The following is a 22,197-nucleotide window of genomic DNA, read 5'->3' on the forward strand; positions in this document are numbered from 1 at the left end:
ATCACATTTTGGCCAATAGGATTGTAAGCAGGCCCACCATGGTAAGGTAGACTCTATTAGGGCGGGTTAGGTGATGGGAGTGAGAGAGGAATAGAGTATAGCGTTTTGGAGAGGGAAGAGGGGGATAGGTGGTCTTAAAGGGTTCCACTCTTACACCATCAAGTGCAAAGTCGGGGAACACAACGACCACCTGATAAATAATTGGGATCTAGCTGGTCCCCCTTAGGCCGGGTTCAATACTGGGATTGCAAAAGGCAAATCGCAATCACCTATGGAGTGTAATTGCATTTCTACCAAGCAATTGTGGCTCCATGTTACAGTGATTGCGTTTTTCTGTCTCATTCCAGAGAATGAGAATGGCTTCTAACTGCCAGCAAAATGTTGCACGCAGTGCACTTTTGCGATATACGCACATCACAGGCACTGCAAGGATTTACCGCAGTGCTTTGCTGAATACCGGCTATCAGCAAAGAGCAGAAAAACTACTTATTAAAGCACCCCAAGTGTAAACTGGCCCTTAAGAGAACTTTATTGGTGATTACAAATTGTTGCAACCTGCAGAGTAGAACTCAGGGGCATATTTCAAATGATTTAAATATACCCCCAAATTCTAATAATGGCCTCCTCCTCCCCATAGCCATACCAATCCTCACCAAAAAGGGTCAAAGCATAGAAACGCAAACAAAACAAAAAAAGATGCAGGCCAACAATTGTAATTCTGGATAATACCAATTGCACTAGCAAAAACCCGGCAATGCAATTCACATGTTCATCGCCGTGCTGTTGCTATTGGCAAAATGGGAACGATACAATTTTTAAATCGAAACGTGCTTAATAAAAAGGGCCCTAATTACTTAATCTCCATCTAAGATAGTTTATTATATTCTTTTTTTAACAGAGTCCTTTGGCTAATCCAGTTGGCTAAAACTAAATCACATTTTGGCCAATAGGATTGTAAGCCGGCCCACCATGGTAAGGTAGACTCTATTAGGGCGGGTTAGGGAATAGGAGTGAGAGAGGAATAGGGGATAGCGTTTTGGAGAAGGAAGATGGGGATAGGTGGTCTTAAGGGGTACCACTCTTACACCATCAAGTGCAAAGTCGGGGAACACAGCGACCACCTGATAAATAATTGGGATCCAGCTGGTCCCCCTTAGGCCGGGTTCAACACTGGGATCGCAAAAGGCAAATCGCAATCGCCTATGGAGTGTAATTGCATATCTACCAAGCAATTGTGGCTCCATGTTACAGTGATTGCGTTTTTCAGTCTCATTCCAGAGAATGAGAATGGCGTTCTAACTGCCAGCAAAATGTTACACGCAGTGCACTTTTGCGATATACGCACATCACAGGCACTGCAAGGATTTACCGCAGTGCTTTGCTCAATACCGGCTATCAGCAAAGAGCAGAAAAACTACTTATAAAAGCACCCCAAGTGTGAACTGGCCCTTAAGAGAACTTTATTGGTGATTACAAATTGTTGCAACCTGCAATGTAGAACTCAGGGGCGTATTTAAAATGATTTAAATATACCCCCAAATTCTAATAATTGTCTCCTCCTCCCCATAGTCATACCAATCCTCACCAAAAAGGTACAAAGCATAGAACTGCAAACAAAACAAAAAAAGATGCAGGCCAACAATTGTAATTCTGGAAAATACCAATTGCACTAGCAAAAACCCGGCAATGCAATTCACATGTTCATCGCCGTGCTGTTGCTATTGGAAAAATGTAAACGATACAATTTTTAAATCGAAACATGATTAATAAAAAAGGGCGCTAATTAGTTAATCTCCATCTAAGATAGTTTATTATATTCTTTTTTTAACAGAGTCCTTTGGCTAATCCAGTTGGCTAAAACTAAATCACATTTTGGCCAATAGGATTGAAAGCCGGCCCACCATGGTAAGGTAGACTCTATTAGGGCGGGTTAGGTGATGGGAGTGAGAGAGGAATAGAGTATAGCGTTTTGGAGAGGGAAGAGGGGGATAGGTGGTCTTAAAGGGTTCCACTCTTACACCATCAAGTGCAAAGTCGGGGAACACAACCACCACCTGATAAATAATTGGGATCCAGCTGGTCCCCCTGAGGCCGGGTTCAATACTGGGATTGCAAAAGGCAAATCGCAATCACCTATGGAGTGTAATTGCATTTCTACCAAGCAATTGTGGCTCCATGTTACAGTGATTGCGTTTTTCTGTCTCATTCCAGAGAATGAGAATGGCTTCTAACTGCCAGCAAAATGTTGCACGCAGTGCACTTTTGCGATATACGCACATCACAGGCACTGCAAGGATTTACCGCAGTGCTTTGCTGAATACCGGCTATCAGCAAAGAGCAGAAAAACTACTTATTAAAGCACCCCAAGTGTAAACTGGCCCTTAAGAGAACTTTATTGGTGATTACAAATTGTTGCAACCTGCAGAGTAGAACTCAGGGGCATATTTAAAATGATTTAAATATACCCCCAAATTCTAATAATGGCCTCCTCCTCCCCATAGCCATACCAATCCTCACCAAAAAGGGTCAAAGCATAGAAACGCAAACAAAACAAAAAAAGATGCAGGCCAACAATTGTAATTCTGGAAAATACCAATTGCACTAGCAAAAACGAGGCAATGCAATTCACATGTTCATCGCCGTGCTGTTGCTATTGGCAAAATGGGAATGATACAATTTTTAAATCGAAACGTGCTTAATAAAAAAGGGCCCTAATTACTTAATCTCCATCTAAGATAGTTTATTATATTCTTTTTTTAACAGAGTCCTTTGGCTAATCCAGTTGGCTAAAACTAAATCACATTTTGGCCAATAGGATTGTAAGCAGGCCCACCATGGTAAGGTAGACTCTATTAGGGCGGGTTAGGTGATGGGAGTGAGAGAGGAATAGAGTATAGCGTTTTGGAGAGGGAAGAGGGGGATAGGTGGTCTTAAAGGGTTCCACTCTTACACCATCAAGTGCAAAGTCGGGGAACACAACGACCACCTGATAAATAATTGGGATCTAGCTGGTCCCCCTTAGGCCGGGTTCAATACTGGGATTGCAAAAGGCAAATCGCAATCACCTATGGAGTGTAATTGCATTTCTACCAAGCAATTGTGGCTCCATGTTACAGTGATTGCGTTTTTCTGTCTCATTCCAGAGAATGAGAATGGCTTCTAACTGCCAGCAAAATGTTGCACGCAGTGCACTTTTGCGATATACGCACATCACAGGCACTGCAAGGATTTACCGCAGTGCTTTGCTGAATACCGGCTATCAGCAAAGAGCAGAAAAACTACTTATTAAAGCACCCCAAGTGTAAACTGGCCCTTAAGAGAACTTTATTGGTGATTACAAATTGTTGCAACCTGCAGAGTAGAACTCAGGGGCATATTTCAAATGATTTAAATATACCCCCAAATTCTAATAATGGCCTCCTCCTCCCCATAGCCATACCAATCCTCACCAAAAAGGGTCAAAGCATAGAAACGCAAACAAAACAAAAAAAGATGCAGGCCAACAATTGTAATTCTGGATAATACCAATTGCACTAGCAAAAACCCGGCAATGCAATTCACATGTTCATCGCCGTGCTGTTGCTATTGGCAAAATGGGAACGATACAATTTTTAAATCGAAACGTGCTTAATAAAAAGGGCCCTAATTACTTAATCTCCATCTAAGATAGTTTATTATATTCTTTTTTTAACAGAGTCCTTTGGCTAATCCAGTTGGCTAAAACTAAATCACATTTTGGCCAATAGGATTGTAAGCCGGCCCACCATGGTAAGGTAGACTCTATTAGGGCGGGTTAGGGAATAGGAGTGAGAGAGGAATAGGGGATAGCGTTTTGGAGAAGGAAGATGGGGATAGGTGGTCTTAAGGGGTACCACTCTTACACCATCAAGTGCAAAGTCGGGGAACACAGCGACCACCTGATAAATAATTGGGATCCAGCTGGTCCCCCTTAGGCCGGGTTCAACACTGGGATCGCAAAAGGCAAATCGCAATCGCCTATGGAGTGTAATTGCATATCTACCAAGCAATTGTGGCTCCATGTTACAGTGATTGCGTTTTTCAGTCTCATTCCAGAGAATGAGAATGGCGTTCTAACTGCCAGCAAAATGTTACACGCAGTGCACTTTTGCGATATACGCACATCACAGGCACTGCAAGGATTTACCGCAGTGCTTTGCTCAATACCGGCTATCAGCAAAGAGCAGAAAAACTACTTGTAAAAGCACCCCAAGTGTGAACTGGCCCTTAAGAGAACTTTATTGGTGATTACAAATTGTTGCAACCTGCAATGTAGAACTCAGGGGCGTATTTAAAATGATTTAAATATACCCCCAAATTCTAATAATCGCCTCCTCCTCCCCATAGTCATACCAATCCTCACCAAAAAGGTACAAAGCATAGAACTGCAAACAAAACAAAAAAAGATGCAGGCCAACAATTGTAATTCTGGAAAATACCAATTGCACTAGCAAAAACCCGGCAATGCAATTCACATGTTCATCGCCGTGCTGTTGCTATTGGAAAAATGTAAACGATACAATTTTTAAATCGAAACATGATTAATAAAAAAGGGCGCTAATTAGTTAATCTCCATCTAAGATAGTTTATTATATTCTTTTTTTAACAGAGTCCTTTGGCTAATCCAGTTGGCTAAAACTAAATCACATTTTGGCCAATAGGATTGAAAGCCGGCCCACCATGGTAAGGTAGACTCTATTAGGGCGGGTTAGGTGATGGGAGTGAGAGAGGAATAGAGTATAGCGTTTTGGAGAGGGAAGAGGGGGATAGGTGGTCTTAAAGGGTTCCACTCTTACACCATCAAGTGCAAAGTCGGGGAACACAACCACCACCTGATAAATAATTGGGATCCAGCTGGTCCCCCTGAGGCCGGGTTCAATACTGGGATTGCAAAAGGCAAATCGCAATCACCTATGGAGTGTAATTGCATTTCTACCAAGCAATTGTGGCTCCATGTTACAGTGATTGCGTTTTTCTGTCTCATTCCAGAGAATGAGAATGGCTTCTAACTGCCAGCAAAATGTTGCACGCAGTGCACTTTTGCGATATACGCACATCACAGGCACTGCAAGGATTTACCGCAGTGCTTTGCTGAATACCGGCTATCAGCAAAGAGCAGAAAAACTACTTATTAAAGCACCCCAAGTGTAAACTGGCCCTTAAGAGAACTTTATTGGTGATTACAAATTGTTGCAACCTGCAGAGTAGAACTCAGGGGCATATTTCAAATGATTTAAATATACCCCCAAATTCTAATAATGGCCTCCTCCTCCCCATAGCCATACCAATCCTCACCAAAAAGGGTCAAAGCATAGAAACGCAAACAAAACAAAAAAAGATGCAGGCCAACAATTGTAATTCTGGAAAATACCAATTGCACTAGCAAAAACCCGGCAATGCAATTCACATGTTCATCGCCGTGCTGTTGCTATTGGCAAAATGGGAACGATACACTTTTTAAATCGAAACGTGCTTAATAAAAAAGGGCCCTAATTACTTAATCTCCATCTAAGATAGTTTATTATATTCTTTTTTTAACAGAGTCCTTTGGCTAATCCAGTTGGCTAAAACTAAATCACATTTTGGCCAATAGGATTGTAAGCAGGCCCACCATGGTAAGGTAGACTCTATTAGGGCGGGTTAGGTGATGGGAGTGAGAGAGGAATAGAGTATAGCGTTTTGGAGAGGGAAGAGGGGGATAGGTGGTCTTAAAGGGTTCCACTCTTACACCATCAAGTGCAAAGTCGGGGAACACAACGACCACCTGATAAATAATTGGGATCCAGCTGGTCCCCCTTAGGCCGGGTTCAATACTGGGATTGCAAAAGGCAAATCGCAATCACCTATGGAGTGTAATTGCATTTCTACCAAGCAATTGTGGCTCCATGTTACAGTGATTGCGTTTTTCTGTCTCATTCCAGAGAATGAGAATGGCTTCTAACTGCCAGCAAAATGTTGCACGCAGTGCACTTTTGCGATATACGCACATCACAGGCACTGCAAGGATTTACCGCAGTGCTTTGCTGAATACCGGCTATCAGCAAAGAGCAGAAAAACTACTTATTAAAGCACCCCAAGTGTAAACTGGCCCTTAAGAGAACTTTATTGGTGATTACAAATTGTTGCAACCTGCAGAGTAGAACTCAGGGGCATATTTAAAATGATTTAAATATACCCCCAAATTCTAATAATGGCCTCCTCCTCCCCATAGCCATACCAATCCTCACCAAAAAGGGTCAAAGCATAGAATCGCAAACAAAACAAAAAAAGATGCAGGCCAACAATTGTAATTCTGGATAATACCAATTGCACTAGCAAAAACCCGGCAATGCAATTCACATGTTCATCGCCGTGCTGTTGCTATTGGCAAAATGGGAACGATACAATTTTTAAATCGAAACGTGCTTAATAAAAAAGGGCCCTAATTACTTAATCTCCATCTAAGATAGTTTATTATATTCTTTTTTTAACAGAGTCCTTTGGCTAATCCAGTTGGCTAAAACTAAATCACATTTTGGCCAATAGGATTGTAAGCCGGCCCACCATGGTAAGGTAGACTCTATTAGGGCGGGTTAGGGAATAGGAGTGAGAGAGGAATGGGGGATAGCGTTTTGGAGAAGGAAGATGGGGATAGGTGGTCTTAAGGGGTACCACTCTTTCACCATCAAGTGCAAAGTCGGGGAACACAGCGACCACCTGATAAATAATTGGGATCCAGCTGGTCCCCCTTAGGCCGGGTTCAACACTGGGATCGCAAAAGGCAAATCGCAATCGCCTATGGAGTGTAATTGCATATCTACCAAGCAATTATGGCTCCATGTTACAGTGATTGCGTTTTTCAGTCTCATTCCAGAGAATGAGAATGGCGTTCTAACTGCCAGCAAAATGTTACACGCAGTGCACTTTTGCGATATACGCACATCACAGGCACTGCAAGGATTTACTGCAGTGCTTTGCTGAATACCGGCTATCAGCAAAGAGCAGAAAAACTACTTATAAAAGCACCCCAAGTGTGAACTGGCCCTTAAGAGAACTTTATTGGTGATTACAAATTGTTGCAACCTGCAATGTAGAACTCAGGGGCGTATTTAAAATGATTTAAATATACCCCCAAATTCTAATAATGGCCTCCTCCTCCCCATAGCCATACCAATCCTCACCAAAAAGGTACAAAGCATAGAACTGCAAACAAAACAAAAAAAGATGCAGGCCAACAATTGTAATTCTGGAAAATACCAATTACACTAGCAAAAACCCGGCAATGCAATTCACATGTTCATCGCCGTGCTGTTGCTATTGGAAAAATGTGAACGATACAATTTTTAAATCGAAACATGCTTAATAAAAAAGGGTGCTAATTAGTTAATCTCCATCTAAGATAGTTTATTATATTATTTTTTTAACAGAGTCCTTTGGCTAATCCAGTTGGCTAAAACTAAATCACATTTTGGCCAATAGGATTGTAAGCAGGATAAAAAGAAAAATCGAGAGCCCCAATAGTGCGTACTGTGATATAATTGATAAAAGATTCAAAAGAGATAATACTCACAAAAATGGGTTGCCGAAGATAGGCAACCACTAGAAGCGTTTGTGGGGATATTGGGCCTGTCCCCTCTCAGGCTAAGAAGTCGCTCTCCGTAGAAGAATTAGGTGATCACACCCATCCACCAGGTGGATACAAATTGTGCAAATGTTTATAACAGAGGCGCCAATCAGAATAAAATAAATTAAAAATATCATAAAATGGGGGGTCCTGGATGATTCACCACCCCAGAAATCAGACACTAAATTTGGTATAAATAATCATACACAATTTATTAATTGATTTGACTCCCACAATTTTGCAACGCGTTTCACGGGTCTATCGCCCGCTTCCTCAGGCAGTATAAAACAGGAGCACTAAAAAACATAAAAAAACATACACACATATCACATATCTATAATGTTGCACATTTCCAAAATAAAATACAATTTCTCCATAAAGTGCATAATTGAACAAGTACTGCAGGACGTGCAACGCTAGATCTACGCTGCATCACTTATCCATCCACTAAATGCAATCAGTAACTCTCTATGCATATAACCATAATGCTCTATGCATATAATCAAACAAATCCATCCAGAAACATTAAAAAATAATAACAAATAAAATATCCATATGAAATTCATTATATAGTTAATTCCTGTCATGTCCATAGCCATATAAAAATCTACTGAGTACCCATAACAAATCCACTGAGTACCCGTATATGTTCCACTGTGATTATAAATATAGAGCAGCCGAAATCCCATATACAACAGCCTACAACCCTTTTATATCCACTTAACATATCCTCATACCCGAATCCCCCGCGCCAATTGCAGCCTGTAGGGGTGGAAAGTTTCAGTGGGCTTACCTGAAGTGTCACTCGGTCTGGGTGTAGCACCTCTGCGACCTGCTGCTGCAGTGTCCTGTCTTTTGAACGATCGTAACCTGTGGGGCCTGATGGGACTTCCTCCGGAAACATCATCAAACGGAAGTCGTGGATGCGCTCCACGACCTGCCGCTTGCGTTCCAAAAGGGGGTGGTGTCCAGCCTCCCTAGTTTCCGGAAGAACTATTGAGCCGCGAGCATGTACGGACATGCGCGCAGCTAATACAACGTGATGCGCTCCACAACAGAACGCACCACATCCCCTCCCCTCATGTGTCACCTAGTTACTCTTAGGTTTGTATATGCTGTTGCTAGGGGCATTGAGGTAATACAATAAAGGCAATTGCACATAAATAACCATAGATGCACGTATAAACATAAATATATACGCACACGTGCACACCTGTCACAGGGGAAACATTAACAAAGGGTAAAACAAAAACAAAAACAAAACGCATATTTTGCCCATACACACGTATGAGATTGGGCTATGGCAAAGGATTATTCAGGGGGTATACGTATATAAACATACCCACACACACCCAAGGATTGGGGTTTGAATATATAAGGGGTATATACACATATATACCCCCATATATATAAAAAAAAGGAAAAAAGAAGGGAGGAGATATCAAAGATTAGGGTTTGAAATACATATTAGTAAAATATTGTTTTAAAAAAACGGGGGGATACTCAAAAAACATATAAGGAAAGGGGGAGAATATAACCCCATATATATAAAAAAAGGGGGAGGAGATATATACCAAAAATTAGGGTTTAAATATAAATGTTAATAAATTATTATTTTAAAAGACAGGGGGATACACAAAAACATATAGGGAAAAGGGGGAAAATGTGACCGGCAGAGGGAAGGGAAAAACCCTCCGCCCGACATGAATAAAGGGGGGGGGGGGGGGAAAGGGGAAGGGGGGATGGAAAAGGGGGGGGGGGGAAAGGAACGTATATAGGCATGCATACACGCATGTATGCATGCACCCATGCCATACAATTGTGCATGCATCACCTGCGCTCACCTACGAGCGCATGCCCACACACCAACCCGTGCCAACCCGCCCATATTGGGGGGAGGGGAAAAGAGACGAGGGGGATAGCGGGGGGGGAAAATTTTTGTTTGGGTGGGAGGGAACAAAAAGGAATTTTAATATTAAAAGAGAGCGACTTGCAAGTATCCTCTTTCATACCACCTTGTCATCAGGAGATGATGCAGAGGACTCATTTCAACTAGTATGTTTTTTCAAGTTGTTCATTTAGACCCTCAGGTACCAACGTTTTTAGGGTCTGTATCCAAAATGTTTCCCTTTTTTTTAGGATATTGAACGCATCATGTGCCAGGGGATTGATGGCTTCAAAGGCTATAAACGAGACCCCTGCCGGATCACTATTATGAAACTGTAAAAAATGTTTGGATAAACCATGTGTAGGGAGGCCTTTGGAAATATTTCGTTTATGTTGGCCTATCCTTTCCCGTAGTAACTGGGTTGTTCGACCCACATATTGTAATTGACATTGGCAGGAGGCCACATAAATTACAAACCTAGATTCACAATCTATGTGTTTTTGTATTGGATAAATTACTCCATTTGTGTGGGCTTTTATGTGATCCGTCTGGATTAGGAATGTGCAGGCCAGACAACGTTTCTTAAGGCAACCAAAAGAGCCAATAGGTAGTTTGTGTACTCCTAAACTAGGGTTTCTTAATTTGCTTGGGGCTAATAGATTTTTAAGATTGGGTGCCCTCCGAAACGTGACCAGGGGTTTGTTGGGGATATTATTCCTTAGGTATGGATCCTGTCTTAATATTTCCCATCTGTTTTGTAAGATATTTTTGATGTTCTTTTGTTGTGTACTATATTTTGTGATGAATCTCAATACGGAACTTGTGTCCGTTTGTGATTCCGTTATATTTTCGTGTTTATTTCCGGAAATGTTTGCCTTTTTACGTGCATCCTCAATTAGGGTTTTGGGATATTTACGTTCCTGGAACTTCTTCACCAATATTTTAGATTGTTCATCATAATCAATTGTATTTGAACAATTTCTAAATATCCGCTTAAATTGATTATATGGTGTGTTGGTGGTCCAAGGTTTGTGGTGAAAACTGTTAAAATGTATGTATCCATTAGCATCTACTTGTTTAAAATGAGTCTTGGTTTTAATTCGGCCCTCACCATGAAATAACACCAAATCCAGGAATTCAATGGAGTCCTTATCATATTTGGAAGTAAAAGATAAACCTGCCTCATTCCTGTTCAAATGTTCAAGAAAAAGTGGGATCAAATTTGGGTCGCCTTTCCATATAAATATTAAATCATCTATGTACCGTTGGTATAAAGCTATATGTTTCTTGAAGGGGTTATTATGATATATATGTATGGATTCAAGGTGGCCCATGGCTAAATTTGCATAACTGGGGGCGAAGCTACTCCCCATGGCCGTACCCCCCACTTGTTGATAGAACACATCTAAAAATGAGAAATAATTATGAGTAAGTATAAATTCTACACTATTTAAAATAAACTGTTTTTGACTACGCGGCATTTTGTCATCTGATTGTAAAAATTGTGATACAGCTTGCATTCCAAATGTGTGTGTAATATTTGTATACAATGCTGAAACATCACAGGATAACCATGTAAAATCTGGATCCCAATTCCTGTTTTCAAGAATGCTGATCAAATGTTGTGAGTCTCTTGTGTAAGATTTGAGTTCATGTACATGTTTCTGGAGATGTTGATCAACAAATTTAGATAATTGGCTAGTAACTGAATTGATCCCCGAGATAATTGGTCTCCCGGGTGGATTTTCCAAACTTTTATGAATTTTTGGAAGATGATACATGAATGGAATATTAGGGTTTTCAATGAGGATGAAATTCTTTTCATGTTTAGTGATGAGGCCGTCTAAAAAGGCCTTATTTATAAGTTCCTTGAGGGCCTTGTTATATTCCGTTGTTGGATCACTGGGTATGATCTTATAGTGTATGGTGTCATTAAGTAGACGTAAAGCCTCACTAATATAATCCTTTCTATTCTGTAGTACAATTCCCCCCCCCTTGTCAGCAGATTTTATTATTAATTCACGGTTATTTTTCAGGGTATTCAAGGCTCTTTTTTCCGGTCGAGTTAAATTAGATGGGTACACAACTTCATCTTGACATAATTTTTGTAGATCATCAAGTACAAGCGCATAAAACGTTTCGATAAAATTGCCCTTTGAGGCCGTGGGATAAAATCTAGACCGTCCTCTTAGAGATGTGGTTATACATCTCTCCAATGCAATTTCCCCATCGTCAACCGTGACGACGGGTATTTCATCATTCTGCGTGATAATAGCCATACTCATTTTGTCTGTTTTTTTGAGTGCAAAGTGCCTTTTCAGTGTTAATTTTCGCACAAATGCATTTAAATCTGCATAAAGGTCACATAATTGTGAAGTATTGGTTGGGCAGTATGAGAGGCCTTTATTTAAGAGACTAATTTCCTCCTGATTTAGGTTGTGACTGGACAAGTTGTATATTGATTTGATTTGATTTACAGGGGTTTTCCCTACGTTCTGTTTCTTTTTTCCACCTTTTCCCCGGGAACCCCGTTTTCTTCGTCTGGAAGGGGGCGTTTGAGGATACTTCGAGGGTGCAATATAGTGCGGGAAGGTTTGGGGCTTGGTAATTGATTGTGAAGTGAGTCTGAAAGGGTGTTCGTGAGTATTGGAGGTAAATCTAAAAAAGACTGTTCACTTGAATTATCTATTGGTGCCGTGTTGATTGATTGTGATTGGTCAATATCAGTTACATTGGTGTTGCTTGTGTTTGCAGGTGATATCTGGGTGTCATAGACACTAAGTTGAGAGGGATTTATTTCTGTCTGTAATTGGGGTTCAATGATGTCTCTCTGATTGATGCCGGGTTGAGATGAATTTGTTCCTGTCGGTGAGAGAACTTCAATGATGTCCGTCTGATTATATACTACTATATTCCCAATTTCCATTTTGGGTGGTGGATTTGAAGTGTGTCTAAACAGGGTTGGGGGTGGAGGACCTTTAAAAAAATTACATTTGGGTGAGTTTAAAGACAGTATTGTGGATTTGTTCTCTTTAGAATTGCTACTGTTCAATGTATTTTTGGTTCTTATTTTGATCTTGGGAGTGATTGGTGGACCATGGGTATTATCTTTTATCCCTTTATTTTTGGTGACTGTTTTTTTGGGGGGGAATGAAAAGACATTTTTCAGAGTTGAGTATTTAGAGAAGGAAAATTTAGGTTGGTCCTGCAGACCTGAAATATGTGTTTTGATCTCCAACACAGGTTTTAGTGTATTTTGAGGGGGTGAAATATTTTGTTGTGTCCCTATTATCATATTGAATTGTGCCGAACCAGCCGTGTTTTGAGGGGGTGAAATATTCTGTTGTGTCCCTGTTATTATGTTGGATTGTACCGAACTCGCCGTGTTTGGTTTTCCAAGTGTTGGTTTTTCAGGAGCCAAAGGAGTCGCTACTCCACAAAACGTGTTTGATTGTATCTTGATTGTTGAATGGGGGGTTTCATGCATGGTTTTTTTTTTTGGGGCTCTTAAATTTTGTATCTCTAAAGGTGGTGGGGGAAAATTAGGATATAAAAAGGGTGGGGGTGGTATGCTCAAATTCATTAGTGCTGGTAGATTATGGGGTGGAGCTAAGGGTGTTTGTAAATTATGGGGTGGAGCTAAGGGCGTTTGTAGTGGCACCCTAGGAGGTTGTCTTGGAATTGGAGCCGGACCATGTGGTTTCTTCTCCCTTTCCTTGTGTTCAGCATAAGCTAATCTATCTCTGTTCAGTTTGCTTAATTTGGTGTCTACCGTTTCACGTTCAAACTTCCTTACTCTCGATATCAAACCCGAAAGTAAAGTTTGATATTTGATACTTCTAGAGTAAGGGTCCAAATCCTCCCTATATTTGCCTATAACTGGTTGTAGTTCCTCTATAAGAGAGGTCCGTTTATTAATAATCCTCTGCATCATCCCCTGTGTACAGCACTCTAAATATTCATACCAATCAACCGTAAAGATTGGGTCTTTTGGGAATGCAGATAATGTCTTGATTCTTATCCCATCGGGGGAAATTTTCTCGTCAATATATGTTTGTTGCATAGAAATGTCAGCCTGATGAAAGAATTCTTCCCTCAAGGCGGATTCAAGCTTGGAAAAAAGTGGCTTTAGATCCATATGTTCATTTGGGTTGTTCTCTGAATTGATGTTATTGTCCTGTGAGTTCTCAAAAACTGTTGTCTTTTTGAACTGGGCCAAAAGGTCCGTTCTGTGCAGATTTCGTTGATCAATGAAGTTCATGTTGGCTGGGGTCTACAATCGATGTATCCGTAAGACGTAGTCCTCGAATATATATGTAAGATAAAAAGAAAAATCGAGAGCCCCAATAGTGCGTACTGTGATATAATTGATAAAAGATTCAAAAGAGATAATACTCACAAAAATGGGTTGCCGAAGATAGGCAACCACTAGAAGCGTTTGTGGGGATATTGGGCCTGTCCCCTCTCAGGCTAAGAAGTCGCTCTCCGTAGAAGAATTAGGTGATCACACCCATCCACCAGGTGGATACAAATTGTGCAAATGTTTATAACAGAGGCGCCAATCAGAATAAAATAAATTAAAAATATCATAAAATGGGGGGTCCTGGATGATTCACCACCCCAGAAATCAGACACTAAATTTGGTATAAATAATCATACACAATTTATTAATTGATTTGACTCCCACAATTTTGCAACGCGTTTCACGGGTCTATCGCCCGCTTCCTCAGGCAGTATAAAACAGGAGCACTAAAAAACATAAAAAAACATACACACATATCACATATCTATAATGTTGCACATTTCCAAAATAAAATACAATTTCTCCATAAAGTGCATAATTGAACAAGTACTGCAGGACGTGCAACGCTAGATCTACGCTGCATCACTTATCCATCCACTAAATGCAATCAGTAACTCTCTATGCATATAACCATAATGCTCTATGCATATAATCAAACAAATCCATCCAGAAACATTAAAAAATAATAACAAATAAAATATCCATATGAAATTCATTATATAGTTAATTCCTGTCATGTCCATAGCCATATAAAAATCTACTGAGTACCCATAACAAATCCACTGAGTACCCGTATATGTTCCACTGTGATTATAAATATAGAGCAGCCGAAATCCCATATACAACAGCCTACAACCCTTTTATATCCACTTAACATATCCTCATACCCGAATCCCCCGCGCCAATTGCAGCCTGTAGGGGTGGAAAGTTTCAGTGGGCTTACCTGAAGTGTCACTCGGTCTGGGTGTAGCACCTCTGCGACCTGCTGCTGCAGTGTCCTGTCTTTTGAACGATCGTAACCTGTGGGGCCTGATGGGACTTCCTCCGGAAACATCATCAAACGGAAGTCGTGGATGCGCTCCACGACCTGCCGCTTGCGTTCCAAAAGGGGGTGGTGTCCAGCCTCCCTAGTTTCCGGAAGAACTATTGAGCCGCGAGCATGTACGGACATGCGCGCAGCTAATACAACGTGATGCGCTCCACAACAGAACGCACCACATCCCCTCCCCTCATGTGTCACCTAGTTACTCTTAGGTTTGTATATGCTGTTGCTAGGGGCATTGAGGTAATACAATAAAGGCAATTGCACATAAATAACCATAGATGCACGTATAAACATAAATATATACGCACACGTGCACACCTGTCACAGGGGAAACATTAACAAAGGGTAAAACAAAAACAAAAACAAAACGCATATTTTGCCCATACACACGTATGAGATTGGGCTATGGCAAAGGATTATTCAGGGGGTATACGTATATAAACATACCCACACACACCCAAGGATTGGGGTTTGAATATATAAGGGGTATATACACATATATACCCCCATATATATAAAAAAAAGAAAAAAGAAGGGAGGAGATATCAAAGATTAGGGTTTGAAATACATATTAGTAAAATATTGTTTTAAAAAAACGGGGGGATACTCAAAAAACATATAAGGAAAGGGGGAGAATATAACCCCATATATATAAAAAAAGGGGGAGGAGATATATACCAAAAATTAGGGTTTAAATACAAATGTTAATAAATTATTATTTTAAAAGACAGGGGGATACACAAAAACATATAGGGAAAAGGGGGAAAATGTGACCGGCAGAGGGAAGGGAAAAACCCTCCGCCCGACATGAATAAAGGGGGGGGGGGGGGGGGGGGAAAGGGGAAGGGGGGATGGAAAAGGGGGGGGGGGGGAAAGGAACGTATATAGGCATGCATACACGCATGTATGCATGCACCCATGCCATACAATTGTGCATGCATCACCTGCGCTCACCTACGAGCGCATGCCCACACACCAACCCGTGCCAACCCGCCCATATTGGGGGGAGGGGAAAAGAGACGAGGGGGATAGCGGGGGGGGAAAATTTTTGTTTGGGTGGGAGGGAACAAAAAGGAATTTTAATATTAAAAGAGAGCGACTTGCAAGTATCCTCTTTCATACCACCTCGTCATCAGGAGATGATGCAGAGGACTCATTTCAACTAGTATGTTTTTTCAAGTTGTTCATTTAGACCCTCAGGTACCAACGTTTTTAGGGTCTGTATCCAAAATGTTTCCCTTTTTTTTAGGATATTGAACGCATCATGTGCCAGGGGATTGATGGCTTCAAAGGCTATAAACGAGACCCCTGCCGGATCACTATTATGAAACTGTAAAAAATGTTTGGATAAACCATGTGTAGGGAGGCCTTTGGAAATATTTCGTTTATGTTGGCCTATCCTTTCCCGTAGTAACTGGGTTGTTCGACCCACATATTGTAATTGACATTGGCAGGAGGCCACATAAATTACAAACCTAGATTCACAATCTATGTGTTTTTGTATTGGATAAATTACTCCATTTGTGTGGGCTTTTATGTGATCCGTCTGGATTAGGAATGTGCAGGCCAGACAACGTTTCTTAAGGCAACCAAAAGAGCCAATAGGTAGTTTGTGTACTCCTAAACTAGGGTTTCTTAATTTGCTTGGGGCTAATAGATTTTTAAGATTGGGTGCCCTCCGAAACGTGACCAGGGGTTTGTTGGGGATATTATTCCTTAGGTATGGATCCTGTCTTAATATTTCCCATCTGTTTTGTAAGATATTTTTGATGTTCTTTTGTTGTGTACTATATTTTGTGATGAATCTCAATACGGAACTTGTGTCCGTTTGTGATTCCGTTATATTTTCGTGTTTATTTCCGGAAATGTTTGCCTTTTTACGTGCATCCTCAATTAGGGTTTTGGGATATTTACGTTCCTGGAACTTCTTCACCAATATTTTAGATTGTTCATCATAATCAATTGTATTTGAACAATTTCTAAATATCCGCTTAAATTGATTATATGGTGTGTTGGTGGTCCAAGGTTTGTGGTGAAAACTGTTAAAATGTATGTATCCATTAGCATCTACTTGTTTAAAATGAGTCTTGGTTTTAATTCGGCCCTCACCATGAAATAACACCAAATCCAGGAATTCAATGGAGTCCTTATCATATTTGGAAGTAAAAGATAAACCTGCCTCATTCCTGTTCAAATGTTCAAGAAAAAGTGGGATCAAATTTGGGTCGCCTTTCCATATAAATATTAAATCATCTATGTACCGTTGGTATAAAGCTATATGTTTCTTGAAGGGGTTATTATGATATATATGTATGGATTCAAGGTGGCCCATGGCTAAATTTGCATAACTGGGGGCGAAGCTACTCCCCATGGCCGTACCCCCCACTTGTTGATAGAACACATCTAAAAATGAGAAATAATTATGAGTAAGTATAAATTCTACACTATTTAAAATAAACTGTTTTTGACTACGCGGCATTTTGTCATCTGATTGTAAAAATTGTGATACAGCTTGCATTCCAAATGTGTGTGTAATATTTGTATACAATGCTGAAACATCACAGGATAACCATGTAAAATCTGGATCCCAATTCCTGTTTTCAAGAATGCTGATCAAATGTTGTGAGTCTCTTGTGTAAGATTTGAGTTCATGTACATGTTTCTGGAGATGTTGATCAACAAATTTAGATAATTGGCTAGTAACTGAATTGATCCCCGAGATAATTGGTCTCCCGGGTGGATTTTCCAAACTTTTATGAATTTTTGGAAGATGATACATGAATGGAATATTAGGGTTTTCAATGAGGATGAAATTCTTTTCATGTTTAGTGATGAGGCCGTCTAAAAAGGCCTTATTTATAAGTTCCTTGAGGGCCTATATACGTTCCTTTCCCCCCCCCCCCCCTTTTCCATCCCCCCTTCCCCTTTCCCCCCCCCCCCCCCCTTTATTCATGTCGGGCGGAGGGTTTTTCCCTTCCCTCTGCCGGTCACATTTTCCCCCTTTTCCCTATATGTTTTTGTGTATCCCCCTGTCTTTTAAAATAATAATTTATTAACATTTATATTTAAACCCTAATTTTTGGTATATATCTCCTCCCCCTTTTTTTATATATATGGGGTTATATTCTCCCCCTTTCCTTATATGTTTTTTGAGTATCCCCCCGTTTTTTTAAAACAATATTTTACTAATATGTATTTCAAACCCTAATCTTTGATATCTCCTCCCTTCTTTTTTCTTTTTTTTATATATATGGGGGTATATATGTGTATATACCCCTTATATATTCAAACCCCAATCCTTGGGTGTGTGTGGGTATGTTTATATACGTATACCCCCTGAATAATCCTTTGCCATAGCCCAATCTCATACGTGTGTATGGGCAAAATATGCGTTTTGTTTTTGTTTTTGTTTTACCCTTTGTTAATGTTTCCCCTGTGACAGGTGTGCACGTGTGCGTATATATTTATGTTTATACGTGCATCTATGGTTATTTATGTGCAATTGCCTTTATTGTATTACCTCAATGCCCCTAGCAACAGCATATACAAACCTAAGAGTAACTAGGTGACACATGAGGGGAGGGGATGTGGTGCGTTCTGTTGTGGAGCGCATCACGTTGTATTAGCTGCGCGCATGTCCGTACATGCTCGCGGCTCAATAGTTCTTCCGGAAACTAGGGAGGCTGGACACCACCCCCTTTTGGAACGCAAGCGGCAGGTCGTGGAGCGCATCCACGACTTCCGTTTGATGATGTTTCCGGAGGAAGTCCCATCAGGCCCCACAGGTTACGATCGTTCAAAAGACAGGACACTGCAGCAGCAGGTCGCAGAGGTGCTACACCCAGACCGAGTGACACTTCAGGTAAGCCCACTGAAACTTTCCACCCCTACAGGCTGCAATTGGCGCGGGGGATTCGGGTATGAGGATATGTTAAGTGGATATAAAAGGGTTGTAGGCTGTTGTATATGGGATTTCGGCTGCTCTATATTTATAATCACAGTGGAACATATACGGGTACTCAGTGGATTTGTTATGGGTACTCAGTAGATTTTTATATGGCTATGGACATGACAGGAATTAACTATATAATGAATTTCATATGGATATTTTATTTGTTATTATTTTTTAATGTTTCTGGATGGATTTGTTTGATTATATGCATAGAGCATTATGGTTATATGCATAGAGAGTTACTGATTGCATTTAGTGGATGGATAAGTGATGCAGCGTAGATCTAGCGTTGCACGTCCTGCAGTACTTGTTCAATTATGCACTTTATGGAGAAATTGTATTTTATTTTGGAAATGTGCAACATTATAGATATGTGATATGTGTGTATGTTTTTTTATGTTTTTTAGTGCTCCTGTTTTATACTGCCTGAGGAAGCGGGCGATAGACCCGTGAAACCCGTTGCAAAATTGTGGGAGTCAAATCAATTAATAAATTGTGTATGATTATTTATACCAAATTTAGTGTCTGATTTCTGGGGTGGTGAATCATCCAGGACCCCCCATTTTATGATATTTTTAATTTATTTTATTCTGATTGGCGCCTCTGTTATAAACATTTGCAGGATTGTAAGCAGGCCCACCATGGTAAGGTAGACTCTATTAGGGCGGGTTAGGTGATGGGAGTGAGAGAGGAATAGAGTATAGCGTTTTGGAGAGGGAAGAGGAGGATAGGTGGTCTTAAAGGGTTCCACTCTTACACCATCAAGTGCAAAGTCGGGGAACACAACGACCACCTGATAAATAATTGGGATCCAGCTGGTCCCCCTTAGGCCGGGTTCAACACTGGGATTGCAAAAGGCAAATTGCAATCACCTATGGAGTGTAATTGCATTTCTACCAAGCAATTGTGGCTCCATGTTACAGTGATTGCGTTTTTCTGTCTCATTCCAGAGAATGAGAATGGTTTCTAACTGCCAGCAAAATGTTGCACGCAGTGCACTTTTGCGATATACGCACATCACAGGCACTGCAAGGATTTACCGCAGTGCTTTGCTGAATACCGGCTATCAGCAAAGAGCAGAAAAACTACTTATTAAAGCACCCCAAGTGTGAACTGGCCCTTAAGAGAACTTTATTGGTGATTACAAATTGTTGCAACCTGCAGAGTAGAACTAAGGGGCATATTTAAAATGATTTAAATATACCATCAAATTCTAATAATGGCCTCCTCCTCCCCATAGCCATACCAATCCTCACCAAAAAGGTACAAAGCATAGAAACGCAAACAAAACAAAAAAAGATGCAGGCCAACAATTGTAATTCTGGAAAATACCAATTGCACTAGCAAAAACCCGGCAATGCAATTCACATGTTCATCGCCGTGCTGTTGCTATTGGCAAAATGGGAACGATACACTTTTTAAATCGAAACGAGCTTAATAAAAAGGGCCCTAATTACTTAATCTCCATCTAAGATAGTTTATTAAATTCTTTTTTTAACAGAGTCCTTTGGCTAATCCAGTTGGCTAAAACTAAATCACATTTTGGCCAATAGGATTGTAAGCCGGCCCACCATGGTAAGGTAGACTCTATTAGGGCGGGTTAGGGAATAGGAGTGAGAGAGGAATAGGGGATAGCGTTTTGGAGAAGGAAGATGGGGATAGGTGGTCTTAAGGGGTACCACTCTTACACCATCAAGTGCAAAGTCGGGGAACACAGCGACCACCTGATAAATAATTGGGATCCAGCTGGTCCCCCTTAGGCCGGGTTCAACACTGGGATCGCAAAAGGCAAATCGCAATCGCCTATGGAGTGTAATTGCATTTCTACCAAGCAATTGTGGCTCCATGTTACAGTGATTGCGTTTTTCTGTCTCATTCCAGAGAATGAGAATGGCTTCTAACTGCCAGCAAAATGTTACACGCAGTGCACTTTTGCGATATACGCACATCACAGGCACTGCAAGGATTTACTGCAGTGCTTTGCTGAATACCGGCTATCAGCAAAGAGCAGAAAAACTACTTATTAAAGCACCCCAAGTGTGAACTGGCCCTTAAGAGAACTTTATTGGTGATTACAAATTGTTGCAACCTGCAGAGTAGAACTAAGGGGCATATTTAAAATGATTTAAATATACCATCAAATTCTAATAATGGCCTCCTCCTCCCCATAGCCATACCAATCCTCACCAAAAAGGTACAAAGCATAGAACTGCAAACAAAACAAAAAAAGATGCAGGCCAACAATTGTAATTCTGGAAAATACCAGTTGCACTAGCAAAAACCCGGCAATGCAATTCACATGTTCATCGCCGTGCTGTTGCTATTGGAAACATGTAAACGATACAATTTTTAAATCGAAACATGCTTAATAAAAAAGGGCGCTAATTAGTTAATCTCCATCTAAGATAGTTTATTATATTCTTTTTTTAACAGAGTCCTTTGGCTAATCCAGTTGGCTAAAACTAAATCACATTTTGGCCAATAGGATTGTAAGCCGGCCCACCATGGTAAGGTAGACTCTATTAGGGCGGGTTAGGTGATGGGAGTGAGAGAGGAATAGAGTATAGCGTTTTGGAGAGGGAAGAGGGGGATAGGTGGTCTTAAAGGGTTCCACTCTTACACCATCAAGTGCAAAGTCGGGGAACACAACCACCACCTGATAAATAATTGGGATCCAGCTGGTCCCCCTGAGGCCGGGTTCAATACTGGGATTGCAAAAGGCAAATCGCAATCACCTATGGAGTGTAATTGCATTTCTACCAAGCAATTGTGGCTCCATGTTACAGTGATTGCGTTTTTCTGTCTCATTCCAGAGAATGAGAATGGCTTCTAACTGCCAGCAAAATGTTGCACGCAGTGCACTTTTGCGATATACGCACATCACAGGCACTGCAAGGATTTACCGCAGTGCTTTGCTGAATACCGGCTATCAGCAAAGAGCAGAAAAACTACTTATTAAAGCACCCCAAGTGTAAACTGGCCCTTAAGAGAACTTTATTGGTGATTACAAATTGTTGCAACCTGCAGAGTAGAACTCAGGGGCATATTTAAAATGATTTAAATATACCCCCAAATTCTAATAATGGCCTCCTCCTCCCCATAGCCATACCAATCCTCACCAAAAAGGGTCAAAGCATAGAAACGCAAACAAAACAAAAAAAGATGCAGGCCAACAATTGTAATTCTGGAAAATACCAATTGCACTAGCAAAAACCCGGCAATGCAATTCACATGTTCATCGCCGTGCTGTTGCTATTGGCAAAATGGGAACGATACACTTTTTAAATCGAAACGTGCTTAATAAAAAAGGGCCCTAATTACTTAATCTCCATCTAAGATAGTTTATTATATTCTTTTTTTAACAGAGTCCTTTGGCTAATCCAGTTGG

Source organism: Hyperolius riggenbachi, chromosome 9, assembly GCF_040937935.1.
Source record: "Hyperolius riggenbachi isolate aHypRig1 chromosome 9, aHypRig1.pri, whole genome shotgun sequence".
NCBI lineage: Eukaryota > Metazoa > Chordata > Amphibia > Anura > Hyperoliidae > Hyperolius > Hyperolius riggenbachi.